We start from the raw sequence: 18,655 nt of genomic DNA, 5'->3' as shown, positions 1-18,655 counted from the left end.
TTGGCTTCTTCATTTCCTATACTATTCTTAACCTCCCCCTGTCTATTGTGTACCCATCATTTATGCTTCTTATTCCCTGTACCTTTTCCTCCATTCCCTCATCCCTCCCCCACTGATAACTGATAACCCTCCATGTGATCTCCATTTCTGTGATTCTGTTCCTGTTCTAGCTGTGTGCTTAGTTTGCTTTTGTTTTCTTTTTTAAAAAGACTTTATTTTATTTAGTTTGAGAGAGAGAGAGAGAAGGGAGGGAGAAAGGGAGGAAGAGAAACATCAATGTGTGATTGCCTCTTGAGCACCCCCCACTGGGGGTTGGCCCACAACCCAGGCATGTGCCCTGACTGGGAATTGAACCGGCAACCCTTTGGTTTGCAGGCTGGCACTCAATCTGCTGAGCCATACCAGCCAGGGCTGTTTTCATTGTTCTTTTTTTTTTTTTTTTAAGTTTCAGTTGTTGATAGTTGTGAGTTGGTTCTCATTTTACTGCTCATAGTTTTGATCATCTTCTTTTTCTTAGATAAGTCCCTTTAACGTTTCATATAATAGGGGCTAGGTGATGATGAACTCCTTTAACTTGACCTTATCTGGGAAGCACTTTATCTGCCCTTCCATTCTAAATGATGGCTTTGCTGGATAAAGTAATTGTAGATTTAGGTCCTTGCCTTTCATGGCTTTGAGTACTTCTTTCCAGCCCCCTCTTGCCTTCGAGGTTTCCTTTGAGAAATCAGCTGATATTCTTATGGGAACTCCTCTATAGGTAACTGTCTCCTTTTCTCTTGCTGCTTTTAAGATTTTTCTCCTACCCTGGCTGCTGTGGCTCAGTGGATTGAGTGCTGGCCTGTGAACTAAAAGATCTAGTTCAATTCCCGGTCAGGGCACATGCCTGGGTTGTGGGCCAGGAAGTGTGTGAGAGGTAACCTATCAATGTATCTATTGTGCATTGATGTTTCTCTCTTTCTCCCTCCCTTCTCTAAAAATAAATCAATAAAATCTTTTTAAAAAAAGATTCTCTGCTTATCTTTAATTTTGGCTAATGTAATTATGATATGCCTTGGTGTGTGCTTCCTTGGGTCCAACTTCTTTGGTACTCTCTGAGCTTCCTGAACTTCCTGGAAGTCTATTTCCTTTGCCATATTGGGGAAGTTCTCCTTCACTATGTTTTCAGATAAGTTTTCCATTTCTTGCTCTTCTTCTTCTCCTTCTGGCGCCCCTATGATTCGAATGTTGGAACATTTAAAGTTGTCCTGGAGGTTCTGCACCCTGTCCTCATTTTTTTAATATTCTTTTTAAAAAAGATTTTATTTATTTATTTTTAGAGAGGGAAGGGAGGGAGATAGAGAGAGAGAGAGAAACATCAATGTGCGGTTGCTGGGGGTCATGGCCTGCAACCCAGGCATGTACCCTGACTGGGACTCGAACCTGCGACAATTTGGTTCGCAGCCTGCGCTCAATTCACTAAGCTACGCCAGCCAGGCCTTCTGTCCTCATTTTAAAAATTCTTTTGTTTTTTCATTCAGTTCTGGTTGAATGTTTATTTCTTTCTTGTGCTCCAAATCCTTGATTTGAGTTCCACTTTCCTTCCCTTCACTCTTGGTTCCCTGTATATTTTTCTTATTTCAATTTGCCTTTACTTTTTCCTCTATTTTGTGACCATACTCAACCATTTCTGTGAGCATCCTGATTACTAGTGTTTTGAACTCTGCATCTGATAGGTTTGCTATCTCTTCACCACTTAATTCTGTTTTGGGAGCTTTGATCTGTTCTTTCATTTGGGCTATATATATATTTTGTCTTGGCACACCTGTTACATTGTAAGGGGTTAAGCCTTAGGTATTTGCTAGGGCAGGGCAACCCGCTTGGCTATATTGTGGCGCTGTATGTGGGGGAGGGGTCTGAGAGGGGAATGCCACCTGCTCGGCTCTTGGCCAACTTTCAGTCACTCCTCCTGCTACCCACAAGCAAATTGGGCCCTTCTGGTGCTGATTCCTGGGCGGATGGGTTTGTGTATGTTCTAGGACCTATGGGTCTCTCCAGTGAACTCTCCTGTGAGTCTGGGAGTTTCGCCTGCTACTGCAACCCCCACAGATTTTTACAGCCAGAGGTTTTGAGGCTTTATTTCCCAGTGCTGGAACCCTGGATTGCTCAGTCTGTCTTGGTCCCCAGTTGTTCCTTTGGGTTTATCCACATGTAGATGTGGGACTGCCAGCCACTGCCTCCCCTGGCCCATACTACAGCAGCTGCCTTGCCAGGCATCCTCTCTGCCCAAGCTGCCCATTTCCGTCTCTCCTGCCGGTCTGAATGGATGTTTCTTCTTTCCCTCCTTGGTTGTCAGACTTTCACACGATTTGATTTTCTGTCAATTCTGGTTATTTTTTTGTTTTTAAATTTGTTGTTATCTTTCTTTTGGTTGTGGGAGGAAGTAAAGTGTTTCTACGAATGCCTCCATCTTGTCCAGAAGTTCCATTGGTTGATTCTTGTATGTGCCCTGACCAGAGATCAAACCCACAACCATGGTATGTTAGAATGATGTTCTAACCAACTGAGCTACCTGGCCAAGTCCTCTTCACTGCAATTCTTTGTGTTTAATGTTTAGCTCTGCTAATGCCAGGTAACAAGCCCTGTTCCTGTGTGGTAACAGGCCCTGTTAGCAGATGGCAACCAGCTGGGAATGGGTCTGCTCCGGGCCAGCCTGTAGTATGTGGATTCTTGAGTTTGTGTGTAAGAAAGATCTCACAACACAGGTCCAGATGATTTTGAGAATATTTATTAAAGCTGGGGACAGTGAAACAAAGGAAGGACTTAGGGTCAAAGAAGCAACAGGAGAGAGCTTATGCGGTGCTCTGCTTTGCCTCCCCAGAAAAGTTATAGGAAAGAAGTGAGCCAAGGCAGGACTATTGTTAGCTCACTGGGAAGTAAAAGTGACAGAAGTGAGTCAAGGCTCTTGGATCACTGAAAAGTCAGAGAAAAAGGGGCCCTGGAGACAGGGTCAGAGGGTAAACCCAAGATGAGCTACAGCTGCCCCCTGCTCCCCTGGTTGCAAATCTCATGGAGACCAGTAGAGTTTAGGAGGAAGTAAAAAGTTTTTGCCTGAGAAGGGGCATAGGCATTCTCTAGAGCAGCGGTCCCCAACCTTTTTGGCACAAGGGACCAGTTTCGTGGAAGACAATTTTTTCCACAGGTTGGGGTGGGGGTGGGGGATGGCTTTTTAGCTTGCCACCAGATGCAGCTTAATTGTCGCTTGCCACTCACTGATAGGGTTCTGATATGCGTCTGCAAGCAGTTGATTCATTATGGTCTCTGTGCAGCCAAACCTCTCTGCTAATGGTAGTCTGTATTTGCAGCCACTCCCCAGTGCTAGCGTCCCCGCCTCAGCTCCACCTCAGATCATCAGGCATTAGACCTCATAAGGAGCACACAACCTAGATCCCTTGCTTGTGCAGTTCACAGTAGGGTTCGTGCTCCTATGAGTATCTAAAGCCACAGCTGATCTGACAGGAGGCAGAGTATGGGCGGTAATGCAAGTGATGAGGAGCAGCTATAAATACAGATGAAGCTTCACTTGCTCGCCTGCCGCTGACCTCCTGCTGTGCGGCCCAGTTCCTAACAGGCCTGGTCTGGGATTTGGGGGCCCCTGCTGTGGAGTGAGCCCGCACTGGTATCATTTGTCTTGAGGGTTTTATCTTTCTTCTGCAAGGTGAGAAACCCAGAGGAGGGTTTCAGCAGAATATTCATCTGCTTTCCAGGTGTGTTTTTTAATACGCTGATGCATCCAATATGCGGATAGGGAAGTTTGGGATTATTCTTTGGTCAGCCTTACTGCTTTACTTTAATCTTGGGTTTGCCTGGCTTTAGTCAGATTTTTGTTGTTTCCTTGACTTCACCATCCTTGGGTTCTGCTGACACAAATCGTCTTAGCGTAATTGGCTCTTTGTTCTTTACCTTCCTGACCAGGATGATTTAAACTACGCATTCTCTGATTAGAGAAGAGAGGTGTAAACCATTTGCTTTCAACTGTTGGGGAAGATAAGGTCTTGCAATTCACTAGCTGGCTGTAAATTGTTAAAATAATTTGTCCTTGTTTAATTATCTTGTCTCAATGTCCCCATTCCATTTGCCCAGGAATTTTCCCAGCTTCTTACGATCCTGCCTCAGCCCTACTCACAGTTTCTGATTCAGTAAATCTGGAGTGGGGCCTGAGAACTCTCTTTTCTGAGAAGCTCCCAGGTGGTGTAGTTGATGCTGCTAGAACAGTGAACCTCAACTCTGGCTGCACGTTAAAATTGTCTGGAGAGCTTAAAAAAAATACTGATGCTAGAACTCCACCCAAAGCAAGCATTGGTAATTTTTCCAAGTTTCTCCTCAATCCAGGTGGCTCTGACAGACAGTCAGGGTTGCAGACATGGGTCCAGGCAGGGGTGTCCAAACTTTTGGCGTCTCTGTGCCACACTGGAAGAAGAGTTGTAGGGCCACACATTAAATACACTATGTAGGGCCACACATTAAATACACTGTGACACATAATCACACACAAAAAAATCTCATGATGTTTTAAGTAACTTTACCATTTTGCGTTGGACCACATTCATAGCCATCCTGGGCTGCCTGAGGCCTGCATGTAGGCTATAGGGCGGACATCCCAACAAATTCTCTGCTAGGCCAGCTCAGTCCATTTGGGGGGAGTGGGTGCTGCCATGTGGGGTCTATCGAGGTCTTCTACTGAGCTGTGTCAGCCTTCCCCCACTGGTTGTGGTGAGTGTGCTGTAGGCCTCCCACCACTCTTGGGTCCCTTGTTCCCCTGCCGGCAATCACCCAGCTTCCCATCCAGCCTCAGGCAAGGCCAGGACCCTCCCAGGGCAGCAGCAGGGTGGAGTGCTAGAGAGCTCTTCTTATCCCTAAATCCAGGTCTGACTTCTAAAGGCTATCTCTGAGCCTTTAGTAAATCAATTCCATGGTGAAGACAGGGACCAAGCGTACCCCCATCTCCCAGTCTAAGACCTCCATTCTCGAGGTAAAGTGGCCCTAGTTTTTTTTATGCCCTCCTGTGGTTTTCATCTGAACCTGCTTCTCTGTTTATTGCCCACCTCAGATGTGGCACTTCTACCTGAATCCAGAGTTTTGGGTGTGTTCAGAGCTTGGGAAAGTAGAGTTTGGAAGGGGAGGGTCAGAATGATGGAGGAGTTCTCTGGGTACACTCCAGGTAGTATCTTCCCTGTCCCAGCCCATCATCTCCCTTCCCAACACAGGACCTACTGGGTTTCTTCATCTTCTGGCATTTGCAAACCACTTGGCAGGATTTCTGTGCACAATCTGATTACTGGTTTCAAGTAGTGACACATGTTATTTAATTTTTTTGAAAGATTTTATTTATTTATGTGGGAGAGGAGGATTGGGCAGGCCAGGGGAGAGGAATGGGGGAGAAGGGGGACAACTGTAATAGAACAACAATAAAAATTTTTATTTTTAAAATATTTAATTTAGCCCTGGCTGGCGTAGCTCAGTGGATTGAGTGCAGGCTGTGAACCAAAGTGTTGTAGTTTTGATTCCCAGTCAGGGTACATGCCTGGGTTGTAGGCCATGACCCCTAGCAAGCGCACATTGATGTTTCTCTCTTTCTCTCTCTATCTCCCTCCTTTCCCTGTCTAATAAATTAATAAATAAAATCTTAAAAAATATTTAATTTATTTATTTTTAGAGAGAGGGGAAGGGAAGGAGAAAGAGAGGGAGAGAAACATCAATGTGTGGTTGCCTCTCATGTGGTCCCCAATAGCAGACCTGGCCAACAACTTGGGCATGTGCCCTGAGCGGGAATCAAACTGGCAACCCTTTGGTTCATAGGTGCACACTCAATCCACTGAGCTACACCAGCCAGGGCCAACAAAAACTTTAAAAAAAAGATTTAATTTCGCCCTGGCTGGTGTGGCTCAGTGGATTGAGCTCTGGCCTGTGAACCAGGTTCAATTGTGGTTGCTCATTCGATTCCCAGTTGGGGCACATGCCTGGGTTGCTGGCCAGGTCAGGTCCCCAGTGGGGGGTGCATGAGAGGCAACCACACATTGATGTTTCTCTCCTTCTCTTTCTCCCTCCCTTCCTCTCTCTCTAAAAATGAATAAATAAACCACTCCAGGAAAACACACAACCCATTAAAAAATGGCAAAGGACTTGAACAGACAAGGAAAATAGTGTCCAGAGACATATGAAAGGATGCTCAGCATCACTAGCCCTCAGAGAGATGCAAATTAAAACCACAATGAGATACCACTTCACACCAGTCAGAATGATCATCATAAACAAATCAACAAACAAGTGTTGGAGAGGTTTCAGAGAAAAGGGAACCCTAGTGCACTGTAGGTGGGAATGCAGACTGGTGCAGCCACTGTGGAAAACAGTATGGAATTTTCTCAGAAAACTAAAAATCAACAAAACAAACAAGCAAGCAAAATATAACCTGAGACATTAAGATTAAGAACAAGTTGACAATAACCAGAGGGGAGGTGGGAGAGGAAAATGGGGGGAAATGGGGAAGGGTTTTCAAGAATATGTATAAAGGACACATGGACAAAACCAAACGGGGGTAGGATCAAGGGTGGGAAATGGGGATGGCTGGGGTGGGGGTAGTGGTGGGGAGCAAAAAAGAAAATAATAAAAATAAATAAGTAATTTTTTAAAAAAAGATTTTATTTATTTATTTATTTATTTATTTATTTATTTATTTATTAGAGAGGGAAGGGAGGGAGAAAGAGAGAGAGAGAGAAACATCAATGTGCGGTTGCTGGGGGTTGTGGTCTGCAACCCTGGCATGTGCCCTGACTGGGAATCGAACCTGCGACACTTTGATTCGCAGCCCACGCTCAATCCACTGAGCTACGCCAGCCAGGAAATAAGTAATTTTTTAAAAAAAAGATTTCATTTATCCCTGGCCAGGTCTCCAGTATGGGGTGCATGAGAGGCAACCACACATTGATATTTCTCTCCTCTTTCTCCTTCTCTTTCCCTCTCTCTAAAAATGAATAAATAAAATCTTTAAAAAAATAAAAGATTTCATTTATTTAGGGAAGGAAGGGAGAAAGAGAGGGAGAGAAACATTGAATGTGAGAGAGAAACATCAATTGCCTTTTGTATGAACTCCAACTGGGACTGAACCCACAACCCAGGCATGTGCCCTGACTAGGAAATGAACCAGCAACCTTCCACTTTGTGGGACAATGTCCACCCCACTGAGCCATGCCAGTCAGGGCAAGTAGTGATACATTTTAAAACAGTACAATTAAAACTAATTTAAGACTTCTGGCCAAGATGGAGGCATAGGTAGATACACTCTGCCTCCTCACACAACCAAGATAGGGACAACAGTAATTTAGAAACAGAATGGCAACCAGAACTGACAGAAAATTGAACTGTATGGAAGTCAGACAACCAAGAAGTTAAAATAGACACATTCATCCAGACCGGTAGGAGGGGCAGAGTCGGCCAGCTGGGCATGGATTGAGGAGCGGAGAGCAGAGAGCATTGAAACTGGGTGCGTAAGGCATCCAGGGCATGCAAGACCGCAGCCAGTGGGCCCTGAGCGTGCAAACAGCAGCTGGAAGACTCTGGCTGAGGGATGGCAACCGGCAGACCCAGTGAGGTGGCGATTGTGAAGCAAGATACTGCATGCAACTCAGGATCTCGGCGCTGGGACATAGAGCCCTGGGGCACTGACTGAAAACACCTGTGGGGGTTGAGGCACAGGGAGATACACCCAGCCTCACAGGAGCGGTCCTTGGATAGTCCCACGGGGTGCACAAGCCCACCCACATGGGAATTGGCACCAGAGGGGCCCAGTTTGCTTGGGGGAAGTGGCAGAAGGGACTGGAGTCTGATGGATAGTGGAGCAAGCAGCATTGTTCCCTCTCAGACCCCGTCCCTACATACAGCATCACAACCCAGTGACTGGGGTGCCCTGGTCTGGTGAACACCTAAAGCTCCGTCCCTCACTAGTAACAGGCACAATCAGACCAAAGGGGGGGAGGGGAGATGGTTCAAACAGAATTGAAAGCCCCAGAATCAGTACTTTTAAGAGACCGAGAGATAGCCAGCCTATCAGATGCACAGTTCAAAACACTGATGATCAGAATGCTCACAGAATTGGTTGATTTTCGTCTCAAATTAGATGAAAAAATGAAGGCTATGCTAAGTGAAATGAAGGAAAATGCACAGGGAACCAATAGTGATGGGAAGGAAACTGGGACTCAAATCAATGGAGTGGACCAAAAGGAAGAAAGAAACAATCAGACAGAAAATAATGCAGAAACAAGAATTCAAACAAATGAGGAGAGGCTTAGGAACCTCCAGGACATCTTTAAACGTTCCAACATCCGAATTCTAGGGGTACCAGAAGGAGAAGAGGAAGAGAAACAAGTGGAAAAGTTATTTGAACAAATCATAAAGGAGAACTTCCCCAATCTGGCAAAGGAAATAGGCTTACAGGAAGTCCAGGAGGCTCAGAGAGTCCCAAAGAAGTGGGACCCAAGAAGGAACAGACCAAAGCACATCATAATTACATTAGTCAAGGTAAAAATGAAGGAGAGAATCCTAGAAGCATCAAGAGACAAGGAGACAGTCACCTACAAAGGAGTTCCCATCAGACTGTCAGCTGATTTCTCAAAAGAGATCTTACAGGCAAGAAGGGGCTGGAAAGAAGTATTCCAAGTCATGAAAGGCAAGGACCTACATCCAAGATTACTCTATTCAGCAAAGTTATCATTTAGAATGGAAGGGCAGATAAAGTGCTTCTCAGATAAGGTCAAGTTCAAGGAGTTCATCATCACCAAGCCCCTATTATATGAAATGTTAAAGGGATTTATCTAAGAAAAAGAAGATTAAAAACGTGTACAGTAAAACGACAGCAAACTCACAATTACTAACAACCACACCTAAAACAAAAACAAAAAGAACCTAAGCAAACAACTAGAACAGGAACAGAACCACACAAATGGAGATCACATGGAGGGTTAGCAACAGGGGAGTGGGAGGAGGAGAGAAGGGAAAAAGGTACAGAGAATAAGTAGCATAGGTAGAAAATAGACAGGGGGAGGGCAAGAATAGCATGGGAAATGTAGAAGCTAAAGGACTTACGACACATGGACATGACTAAAGAGGGAGATGAGGGTGGGAGAGGGTGTGCAGGGTGGAGGGGAATTAAGGGGGGGTAATGGGACAACTATAATAGCATAATAAATAAAATATATTTCAAAAGATAAAGTCATAAAACTTAGGAACATTCACAAAATGGACATTAAAATATCTTCACTTGTTTTCTGTACCAGTTGGTCACGGAAATGTTGCACTGCGTGTATTCATCAGTAGTTGACGGAAGTTAATGTCATGTTTCTTATTTTTAACTTTTTTATAAGAGTTTTATTGCTGCTTAATTGACATCTAAATTATATTATTTTAGGTGCACAACATAATGATTTGATATCTGTATATATTGTGGAATGATCACAATAAGTCTAAGGTTTTTTTTTACAACTTTTGACATTCCTAAAAAAATAATAAATAATTTAAATGTTTCACATTAATGACAAATCAGGATGATTGTTTTTCTGTTTCTAACAGTTTTTCCCATTGCTGTACAACCAATGCATAGAATAGTGCCTGGCACATAGCTGGCTCTCAAAAGATATTTGCTGAATATTTATTTATTTTTTTATCCTCACCAGAGAATTTTTCTTCCTTCCTTCCTCCTTCCTTTTTTTCTCCCTCCCTCCCTCCTTCCCTCCCTCCCTTCCTTCTCTCTCTCTCTTTCTCTTTGTCTTTGTCTTTTGGAGACAGAGAAAGGGAGAGAGGAAGGGAAAGAAACACCGATGTGAGAGAAAAGTATGGATTTGTTGCTCCCCATATGCGTGAGGACCCAGATGGTGGCACCTGGACTGGGCGGAACTGCAACCTGGGCACATGGCCTAACCAGGAACCAAACCCCCAACCTTTGGGTTATGGGAGGATGCTCCAAAGAACTCACACTGGCCAGGGCTAGCTGCATTATTTAAATGCTAGTAAAATGAAATACTCAAATAGATAAATATTTACTGAGTGAATAAGTGGGAAGGATAACTTTGTTTCCAAATCATGGAGCCCAGCCCAGCCAAAGGTGTGAATGCTCCGGGTTTCTCTGCAGCCCCTGTGGTGCAGGTCTCCCCCCCCCCCATACCCCCTCCACTGACTAACCTGAGCTGCAAGCCCAGGGTGAAGGTGCTGGTGTTGCGGGAAGCGGAAGCCAGTGGGTTAACTTCATTTTAGCACCAGTGGCCCGCTGCCTCCAGGCAGAGGGTCTGCAAAGAGAGCAGGAGGAAGAGGAAGCCAGAAGCCGGGCAGAACCTCCTGGGTGGAGATCTGCATAGGACTCTCCGCAATGCTGGGGACCAGAGGGAGTCCAAGTCCTGTCCTCTTTCAGCCACATATTTCATTCGGAATTGGGAGTGGGGACCATGCTATGCCCAGTAGAAGGTCACTCCCAAGATGCCCCTTCTGGAGAAGGGGATGGAGGTATAAATCTCAACAGAGCATCCAGTGCTATAATTTGGAGAAAACACAGCAAGGAGCCCAAAGACAGGGACTCACACTTGAGGTGGGCCTTACCCCAGAGTCCTGTTTTAGTGGAAGAAAGGGCAGACAGGTAACCACACCAACTTGAGTCCAGAGTCTGGGAAGTGAATCAGTGAGCCTAGAGGGAGAAACTGGCTGATGTGGGTGGGGGTCTTGTTCCCTGCTGGAGAAGAGGTTGTGCATGCCTCTCTGGATCTGCCTTGACCACATACGAGCTCCTCAGCAATGGGATGTCAAGGTGTTCGATAGGACTAGGGTTTTAAGGTCCGGATTCTCTTTACTAAATGCTATTCTTATTAAATGATCAAATGCAGCACATTGTTTTGCAGACCAGCTGTAAACAGGATGAGTTTGACAGGAACTCAACAGGATTAAATGTAGCCAACTGCAAAGAAGAAAGCAAGTATAATTGACCAAATAGTGTATTTAACCATTTGTTAAGCCTCATTCTGGAGACAGAGCTTTGAAAACAAATCCTATCTCCTTTACCTGCTTCAAGTAAATAAAACATCGTCGTCCAACAGAACACCCCCAAGTGGTGAGTGCCTTGAGTTTGGTAACAAAGGGACACTCCAGGCTGTTTGTTCAAGGTCAGGGAACCGACTGAACAGCTGTAAATTCCCTGTAGCTGCTCCTTCCATTCTTCATTGATTCATTCCACAAGCATTCACTGAGCATCATCTGGTGTTGTGCTAGGTACCAGACGAAGGAAAATTAGATAGGGCCCTGCCCTTGAGGGGTTCACAGCCTACCTTGAAAGATATATAAACAATTCATTACAATACTATATCATAATATAGTAGTAATAGCCCTATTTATTGTTTATTCTGTGCTGGGTACTTCATAACATCATCTTAGAGTCACACCACCTGGACAACCTGGTGCTGGCATCCCCTTTTTTAACAAGTAGAGAAATTGAGGCTCAGAGAGATTAGTTAGTTCAAGGTCCTCCATGTTGCTGGGGCAGAGCTAGGAGTCAAATCCAGATTTGTTTGGCTCCCAAACCATAACCTTTCTATTCTCCCACAGGCTCCTACCTAAGGAGACTAAGCCTGGGTAGGGCAGAAGGAAGGAGTGATCCTGAGGGAAGATTCCACTGGGGCTGAGAAGACTTGGGGAAGGTCCCGGGGAAGGCGCGGAGGCATCAGAAGCCAGGTGCCCTGTGTTCCAGGAACGGCGAAGAGCCTCACCTATCTAGGGACGGACTGGACCCTGGTTTCCATGGCAGTGGGCTCACCCAGACCCGTGGAACCCTCCCCACCCCCTTGCAGCTGGCACAGTGGGGCAGCACACTTTTCTTTCTCCCTGAGAGGTGAGCCAGCTGTTTCCTGTTTCCTGACTCCTCACTCTCTCCGCTGGACTCTCTGTTGCCCCAGAGCCACCAAGGGACTCATTTATCCTCACGATTTCTTTCCATTCTGAAGTGGTTTCCTCTTTAGATGCTAGTATTGTTAGATCTAGGCATGTCTAGGAGGAATGAGAATCACCAGGCGAGAACATGGCACTGTGGGAAGCTGCCTGCAGACCCTACCCAGGAAGATTAGGGTCTGGGGTCGGCCTATCAGGCATAACAGGAGGCAGCTTTCACCCAGCAACCAGGTCTAGCCAATCAGACTCTGATACCCCAACTGCAGGTTTTTGCATTTAAAAACCCTGATCTAGGAACAACGGAGTGAGTCCCAACCTCCCTTGGTTGGCCCCCCTTTTCTCTTAACCTCCCTGGGTTGGCTCCACTTTCCCTCTTGTTCCCCACTAATAAACCCTGCTCTCCTTAGCTCGCTGCGTCTGTCCGGTTTCTTGAGTGATTCTGACCTAATAGCTATATGTGCTGCAAGAAATAGACATCGTTCCTGAGGATTTTCAATCACACTACATCTCGTGGCATGGCACATCATAAGCATCCTCTAAGACTGGGGGGAAGCTGTGGGAGATTTAAGCCATTGCTACTTTATTCTGAAACTCATCACTAGGATTTAAAGGTCTGGGGCCCGTGACTCATGCAGCAACATGTAAACTGCTCGAAATATGTTTTCCTCCAACACTTCTGCTGACTAGTCTTCATCATTCTCATTTGTTCTGACAGTAGGTTTGTGAACAATGGTTTCAATAAATCTTGGCATTTACTGCTCAAAAGCGTTCCTCTGCTCCTTCCCTCATGATGGCAGAGAACACGGGCACCAGTACGCTACGCTGCACTTTTCACTCTCAGTTTTGTTTGCATCTGATTTCTTTCAGGGCGAGTTGCATTTCCTTTAGCCTGTGAGCTAGTTGCTAAAACATCTCCTGTTAGTAAAGAAGAAAAGAAAGAATTTCCTCGGCCCCTGTTCCTCTCCATCTATGGCCCCATTTCTCTGTTTCTTCATGGAGCAGAACAACTCAGCAGATAGGATTATGTTCACTATTTCCGCTCCTCTGTTGAACCTCCTTGTATGTGGCTTTTATAACAGCCAGTCAACTGTGACAGTTTGTGTCAAGGTCCCCAGACCCACTTCTTTGTCATAGTCAATGGACAGTTCTCAGTTTTCTCTGAGTGCCTGGTCTTTCCCTTCCAGAAATGCGTGTTTCACACAGGCTTCTGTGACCCCACCTGTAGGACGGTGCAGCCAGGGGGCCCCCAAAAGAAGGATTTGTAATGGGGTCCAGAACTCAAGGTGTCCAGCAAATATTAGAAAGATATATAGGATGTCCTCACCCTCCAACACAGGTGTGAGTTGGGGGAAGGAACATATGGAGCAGGGTCATTGAGAGCTGTTTTGCACAGCAACAGCTTTGCAGCCAACCTCTGGTGTAGTCATTTGGCACATCTATAACCTTTAACTGGTTGCATTGATATGTTAAATAGCTGTGGCCATGCTCTGAACCAGGGGGATGGAAGGAACTTCCCCCCAAGATGTAACTGGGAGGCAACTCCCCCTAGTTACAGTGCCTGCATGAGAGCTTGGAGATGATTGGCTCCATGACATGGGGCCAGGCCTGCCCAGACTCATGGATGGCAGCCCAGTAAAGCTGGAAGGATATTTAAACCCAGACTCGGCAGCCATTGGAGAGAGGACCATGTGGTTTTGGCTGAGTGAAGACTCCTGCAGTCATTGAAGAGAGGGAGCCACGCGGCTGTGGCAGTGGAAAAAGAAGCACGCAGCTGCAGCCATGTAAGTGTCACAGGTGGGCACAGGTAACCAGGTTCTAGGTGATCGGTATAAAGTATTAAACCGAACACCCAGAGTTTATAGCAGAGAACATGGGAGCAGGCCAATTCCAAGCAGAGATTGACCTCATGGGCTGGAGGGACTCTATTCTTATAGGGCAGATCCTTCCTGGCTAGTTTTGGTGGGCTTTCACTGCACATGTGCAAGTAGTTGTATTACTTTAAAGCTACTGCACAAGTGGCCTCCCATGATTTTCCTTGATTAACCACCAGGGAAGAGGGTCCCACAATGCTACTGAATTGACCCCCGTTTCTCCTGGGGTCCCCCTGTACTAGGTTCACCTTTCCTTTCACCAGAGAATTATGGCTCTCCATGTTAGAGATTGGTGGAAAGGAAAGGGGTTATTGATTCAAGTTATACAGACTTAAGAGTAATGACTTAATGTCTTCATCAAAATCCCAAAGTCCCTTAAAACACCCACAAACACACACAGCCCTTCCTTCCCCCTTTGCCCAGTCTGGGGTACCGTATCTCAGGAAAATAGAAGTTCATGGCTCAGGCAGTCCCCAGTTCTTCCCAGTAATCCGTGCTTGGCTGGTAGGCCTCCCTCAGTTCCCGGCACCGTCAGCTGTGTTGCTGGGATCTCCAGCTAAAGCCACATGGTGGTTCTTCTCATGGCTGGGGGGTGGGGGGGTCCCCCCACTCTGGCCAAAGCCACGTGGTTCTCCTCACTGCTACAGCCGCATGGTCCTCTCCTTATGTAGGAGGGTGCAGCCAGGGGGCCCCCAAAAGAAGGATTTGTAATGGGGTCCAGAACTCAAGGTGTCCAGGAAATGTTAGAAAGATATATAGGATGTCTGATATAAGATACATATACTGTGTGGCCATGCATTCAAAATGACTGAGAGACTAGAGCAATGAATCTGCATCAAATTTTGCATTAAGCTTGAATATTCCTTTGTGGAAACTTGGGATGATTCAGAAGGCTGCAGCCATGGGCAACTGGTGATTGGCAGCTTCATCACAACAATGTGCCTGATCATGCATCACATCTCGTGCAGAGTTTTTTGGCAAAACATCAAATCACCCAGGTGACTCAGCTCCCCCACAACCCAGATTTAGCACCCTGTGACTTCTGGCTTTTCCCAAAACTAAAATCGCCTTGAAAGGGAAGCGGTGTCAGACCATCGATGAGATTCAGGAAAATACAACAGGGCAGCTGATGAAGATTGGGAGAACTGCGTGAGGTGTCAAGGTGCCTACTTTGAAGGAGACTGAGGCATTACTGTCCTATGTACAATGTTTCTTGTATCTTCTTTAATAAATGTTGCTATTTTTCATATTACATGGCTGGTGACCTTCTGGACAGACCTCGTATATCCTGAAATGGAGCTCCTAGCTGCCTGGGCCTGCCCCACTCTTAGTGCGACCAGCTCGGCGATGCCACACCATTCCACCAGTGGCTCGGGTGTGAACCTGGGCACCATCCTTGACCCCTGTATTAGTCAGTCAGCTTGGGCTGCTATAACAAAACATCATAGATGGGGTGGCTTAAACAAGAGAAATTTATTTACTCATTATTTTGGAGGCTGGAAGTGCCAGCGTGGTTGGGTTCTGGTGAGAGGTCTCTCCCTGGCTGCAGATGGCTTGCAGATGCTGTGTCATATGGCAGAGAGTCAGGAAGCTCTCTGGTGCCTCTTCTTAGAAAGGGACTAATCCCACCATGAAGGCACCACCCTCACGACCTCATCTAAGCCTAATTATCTCTTAAAGGCCGCATTCCCAAATACCATCACATTGCGTGGTAGGGCTTCAGCGTATGAGTCTGAGGAGGACACAGTTCAGTCTATCACGGTTCCTTTCTCTCTCACCCTCTTACCTAAACCCTCAGTAAATCCTGCTGCTTCTACCATTTGAGTATACCCAGAACCTGACTGCCTCTCACTTTCTCTACTGTGACCACTACCACAGTTCTTGCGTGGGTTGTTCCAGCGGGCTCCAGACTGGCTGCCTGCTTCCACTTACCCCCTACAGCCCATGCTCCCCAGGCAGCCAGAGGGATCCTTTAAAGCAGTGAATCAGATAACATTATTCCTCTGCTTTTGACCCCTCACTTGCACACCATAATCCTTACAATAAAGTCCAAACTCCTTACCAGGGCTTTAAGTCCTATGTGTGCTCACCTCACTCTAGCCAGACTGCCCTCTCCCCACTCAGCGTCAGCTTATTGCTGTTTCCTCTGCCTCAGAGTCTGTGAGACACCCCCTCCCCCGCCCCCGCCCCCGCCCCCGCCACCATCTCTCCTGTGGCTTTCCCTAGCAACATGGTCCAACTGCAGCCCTGCCACTCCGTCCTCTCACCCAGCTTTGTTTTCTATAAGCCTTTTAATGACATATTATGTATCTATTGGTGTGTTTATCGTGTGTTTCCCACACTAGTGGCTCTCTGAGTGCAAGGACAATGTCTATTTGTCCACTGCTGTGTTCTCACAGGATTGAAATTAGGGCCTGCTTGACCTTGCATGGATGGCTCAATAAATAGCTATGAAACGAATGGCTGAATAGGCAGGACTTTGCCTAAAATACTAGGATCTCATGTTCTTCTGTGTCTCAGGAGCTGGCAGGGCTGCAGAGGGGAGACCCTGAGCAGACAGTCCATGTCCCTCAATGAGCGCTAGAGGGAGCCAAGTTCTCCTACGTTCACAGTCTAGTCTGATCCCTTTCTGCACCCAGGATCTACTTAGAGCCAGCTCCTCTGGTCAGACCTAAGGGCCCATCTCCCCACCTTCACCCCAGCTCCTTCCGCCCTGCTGTGCTGGGTCCCTCACAAGGCCCTGGGCAGAAAAGATATGCTTTCTACCTTCACAGTTGTTCTGTCCTTGGTCATATGTGAAAAACATTTCTGCCCAGCTGCTCCATTTCCAGAGAAAAGAAGTGTTCATCAAAAAGTGTCACTTATGGCCCTGGCTGGTATGGCTCAGTGGACTGAGTGCCAGCCTGTGAACCAAAGTGTTGCTGGTTCGATTCCCAGTTCGACTGAGGCACATGCCTGGGTTGCAGGCTCCGCCCAGTGCTGCACACACAAGAGGCAACCACACGTTGATGTTTCTCTCCCTCTCGTTCTTCCTCCCTTCCCCTCTCTTTAAAAACAAATAAATAAAATCCTTTTTTAAGGTTTATTTATTTATTTTTAGAGAGGGAAGGGAGGGAGAAAGAGAGAGAGAGAGAAACATGAATGTGCAGTTGGTGGGGGCCATGGCCTGCAACCCTGGCATGTGCCCTGGCTGGGAATCAAACCTGCGACACTTTGGTTCGCAGCCCACACTCAATCCACTGAGCTACACCAGCCAGGGCAAATAAAATCTTTTTTAAAAGTGTCACTTATGTTTCAGGAAGGCAGAAAGGGAGCAGCAGTCCCACCCCAGGGTACCTGGATGAAGCTTCTGGCAGAGGAAAGCAGCAGGACGCGAGGCAGCCTTCCTGGCCCGTCTGGGACACAGTGCGGTTTCGGCTGGCTCAGTGGTGGTGGCCGAATCCTCTGGAGAGCTGAGGGCAAGGAGCCGGGGTGGGCATGTGGCTTCCCATTTGCCCGCTCCCTCTGACCGCAGTCCCATCCATGGGGCCCATTCCTAGAAGCAAGCCCGCCACACCTGGGGTTCCCTCCTGGCCTTTTCCCTGAAGAGGCCCAGTAAGGCACTTGAGAGTTAACTGAGCACACTTCATTTTATTTCCAAAACTACGGTCTGAGGGCCAGTCTTCCCATGTCTCTAGCAGTTAACGAAAGTTCTCCTAAGGCCAGTGGCAGGAGAACTAGAAGGGAAAGAAAGAGATAGCCATAGAAGTTATTTACAAATGTCCTCATTATATTCGTGAGCTTCACTGCTGGAGATACACTGCGTGTCATGGGCTTTGTGGACATTAACCCTAGCAACAGCCCCTCGGGGTAAGCACCACTTTTATGTCCATGCAGCACTGGTTCAAAGAGTGGTAAGGAACGTGTCCAAAACCTTTTGGGGCAGAGCTGCAACTGTGACCTGCTGCCCTCTCATTTTAAGGCCATGCTCTTACCTTCTGCATTTTGCTCTGTTTCAAAATTTTACTGGCCAGGAATTGACCACTGACCCCCCAACAGAACAGGCAAGAATTGTACCATGGAAGCAGGGTGCTGTCAGTCTTCAGGACCTGAGGCTGCATCTCATCTGCTCTGTTATCCTGAGAGCGGAGTGCGGCTCCATTTCATTTGCTTGTGGCAGACAGAGCACGGAGGACACTCCCCCTGAATCTGGCACAACCCCTGGCGTGCAGCAGGAGTGCAAATAAAATATGATCAGTGAACGGGAAAACTTTTTGGTTTGCAATCATTGCCATCTGACAAACCTTTTTTTCAAGGTGCTGTCATTTTTATTTACATAAGTAAACTGATTTTGACAATCTTTTACGTGGAGGCTAATATGGTGAACCCCTGGGGGGGACGCCATATTTAATTTTCACTGTGCCATGTATACACATACAATAATATTTTGCATAGTGCCACAGTGGCCATGGTTTTTCAGGAGAAATTGAGATCTGGGGTTTGCCCACTCCCAGAAAATGGGCAGAGCCTCCTTCTTATTTTCACACCAGGGTGTCAGACAAAACGGAATCCACCTTCTCCATCCCAGTTGTGAAATTAGGCCAGGTCTCAATGTAAGCACCACTTCCTCTGAGAAGCCTTCCCAAACCACCCCCATCGTGGGCTAAGGGCCCACGGGATCTGCCTCCCCCATTACAGTCCTCTGCAGAGAGATTGCCTGCCTATTCATCTGCATCCCTGCCCCCTGAGATGAAGACCCACCTACCCAGGACTGGGGCTTTATCTTGTTTCATTGGATTTCCAGCACCTGGCACAGTGCCTGGCACAGAGTGATGGTCAATACATGCATGTTT

At 46.7% G+C, this 18,655-nt stretch overlaps 1 long non-coding RNA gene across 2 annotated transcripts in view; it reads left to right on the top strand.

Annotated features, from left to right (window-relative positions):
• LOC123804542 overlaps window positions 1-17,791 on the top strand; it is a 39,123-nt gene extending 21,332 nt beyond the window's left edge. Inside the window, exons 3-4 of one of the 2 annotated variants that reach the window (XR_006783176.1) lie at window positions 11,614-11,896; window positions 17,122-17,791. This is a non-coding gene — a long non-coding RNA (uncharacterized LOC123804542). Of the gene's footprint in view, window positions 1-11,613; window positions 12,509-17,121 lie in introns of those variants that run through there. The other variant, XR_006783175.1, reaches the window with a different exon arrangement.
• Window positions 17,792-18,655: the final 864 nt, after the last annotated feature.

The sequence above is a fragment of the Phyllostomus hastatus genome, unplaced genomic scaffold (genome assembly GCF_019186645.2).
Source record: "Phyllostomus hastatus isolate PE091 unplaced genomic scaffold, TTU_PhHast_1.1 phas_scaffold_216, whole genome shotgun sequence".
NCBI lineage: Eukaryota > Metazoa > Chordata > Mammalia > Chiroptera > Phyllostomidae > Phyllostomus > Phyllostomus hastatus.
This window is presented reverse-complemented; position numbering and strand designations above follow the sequence as displayed.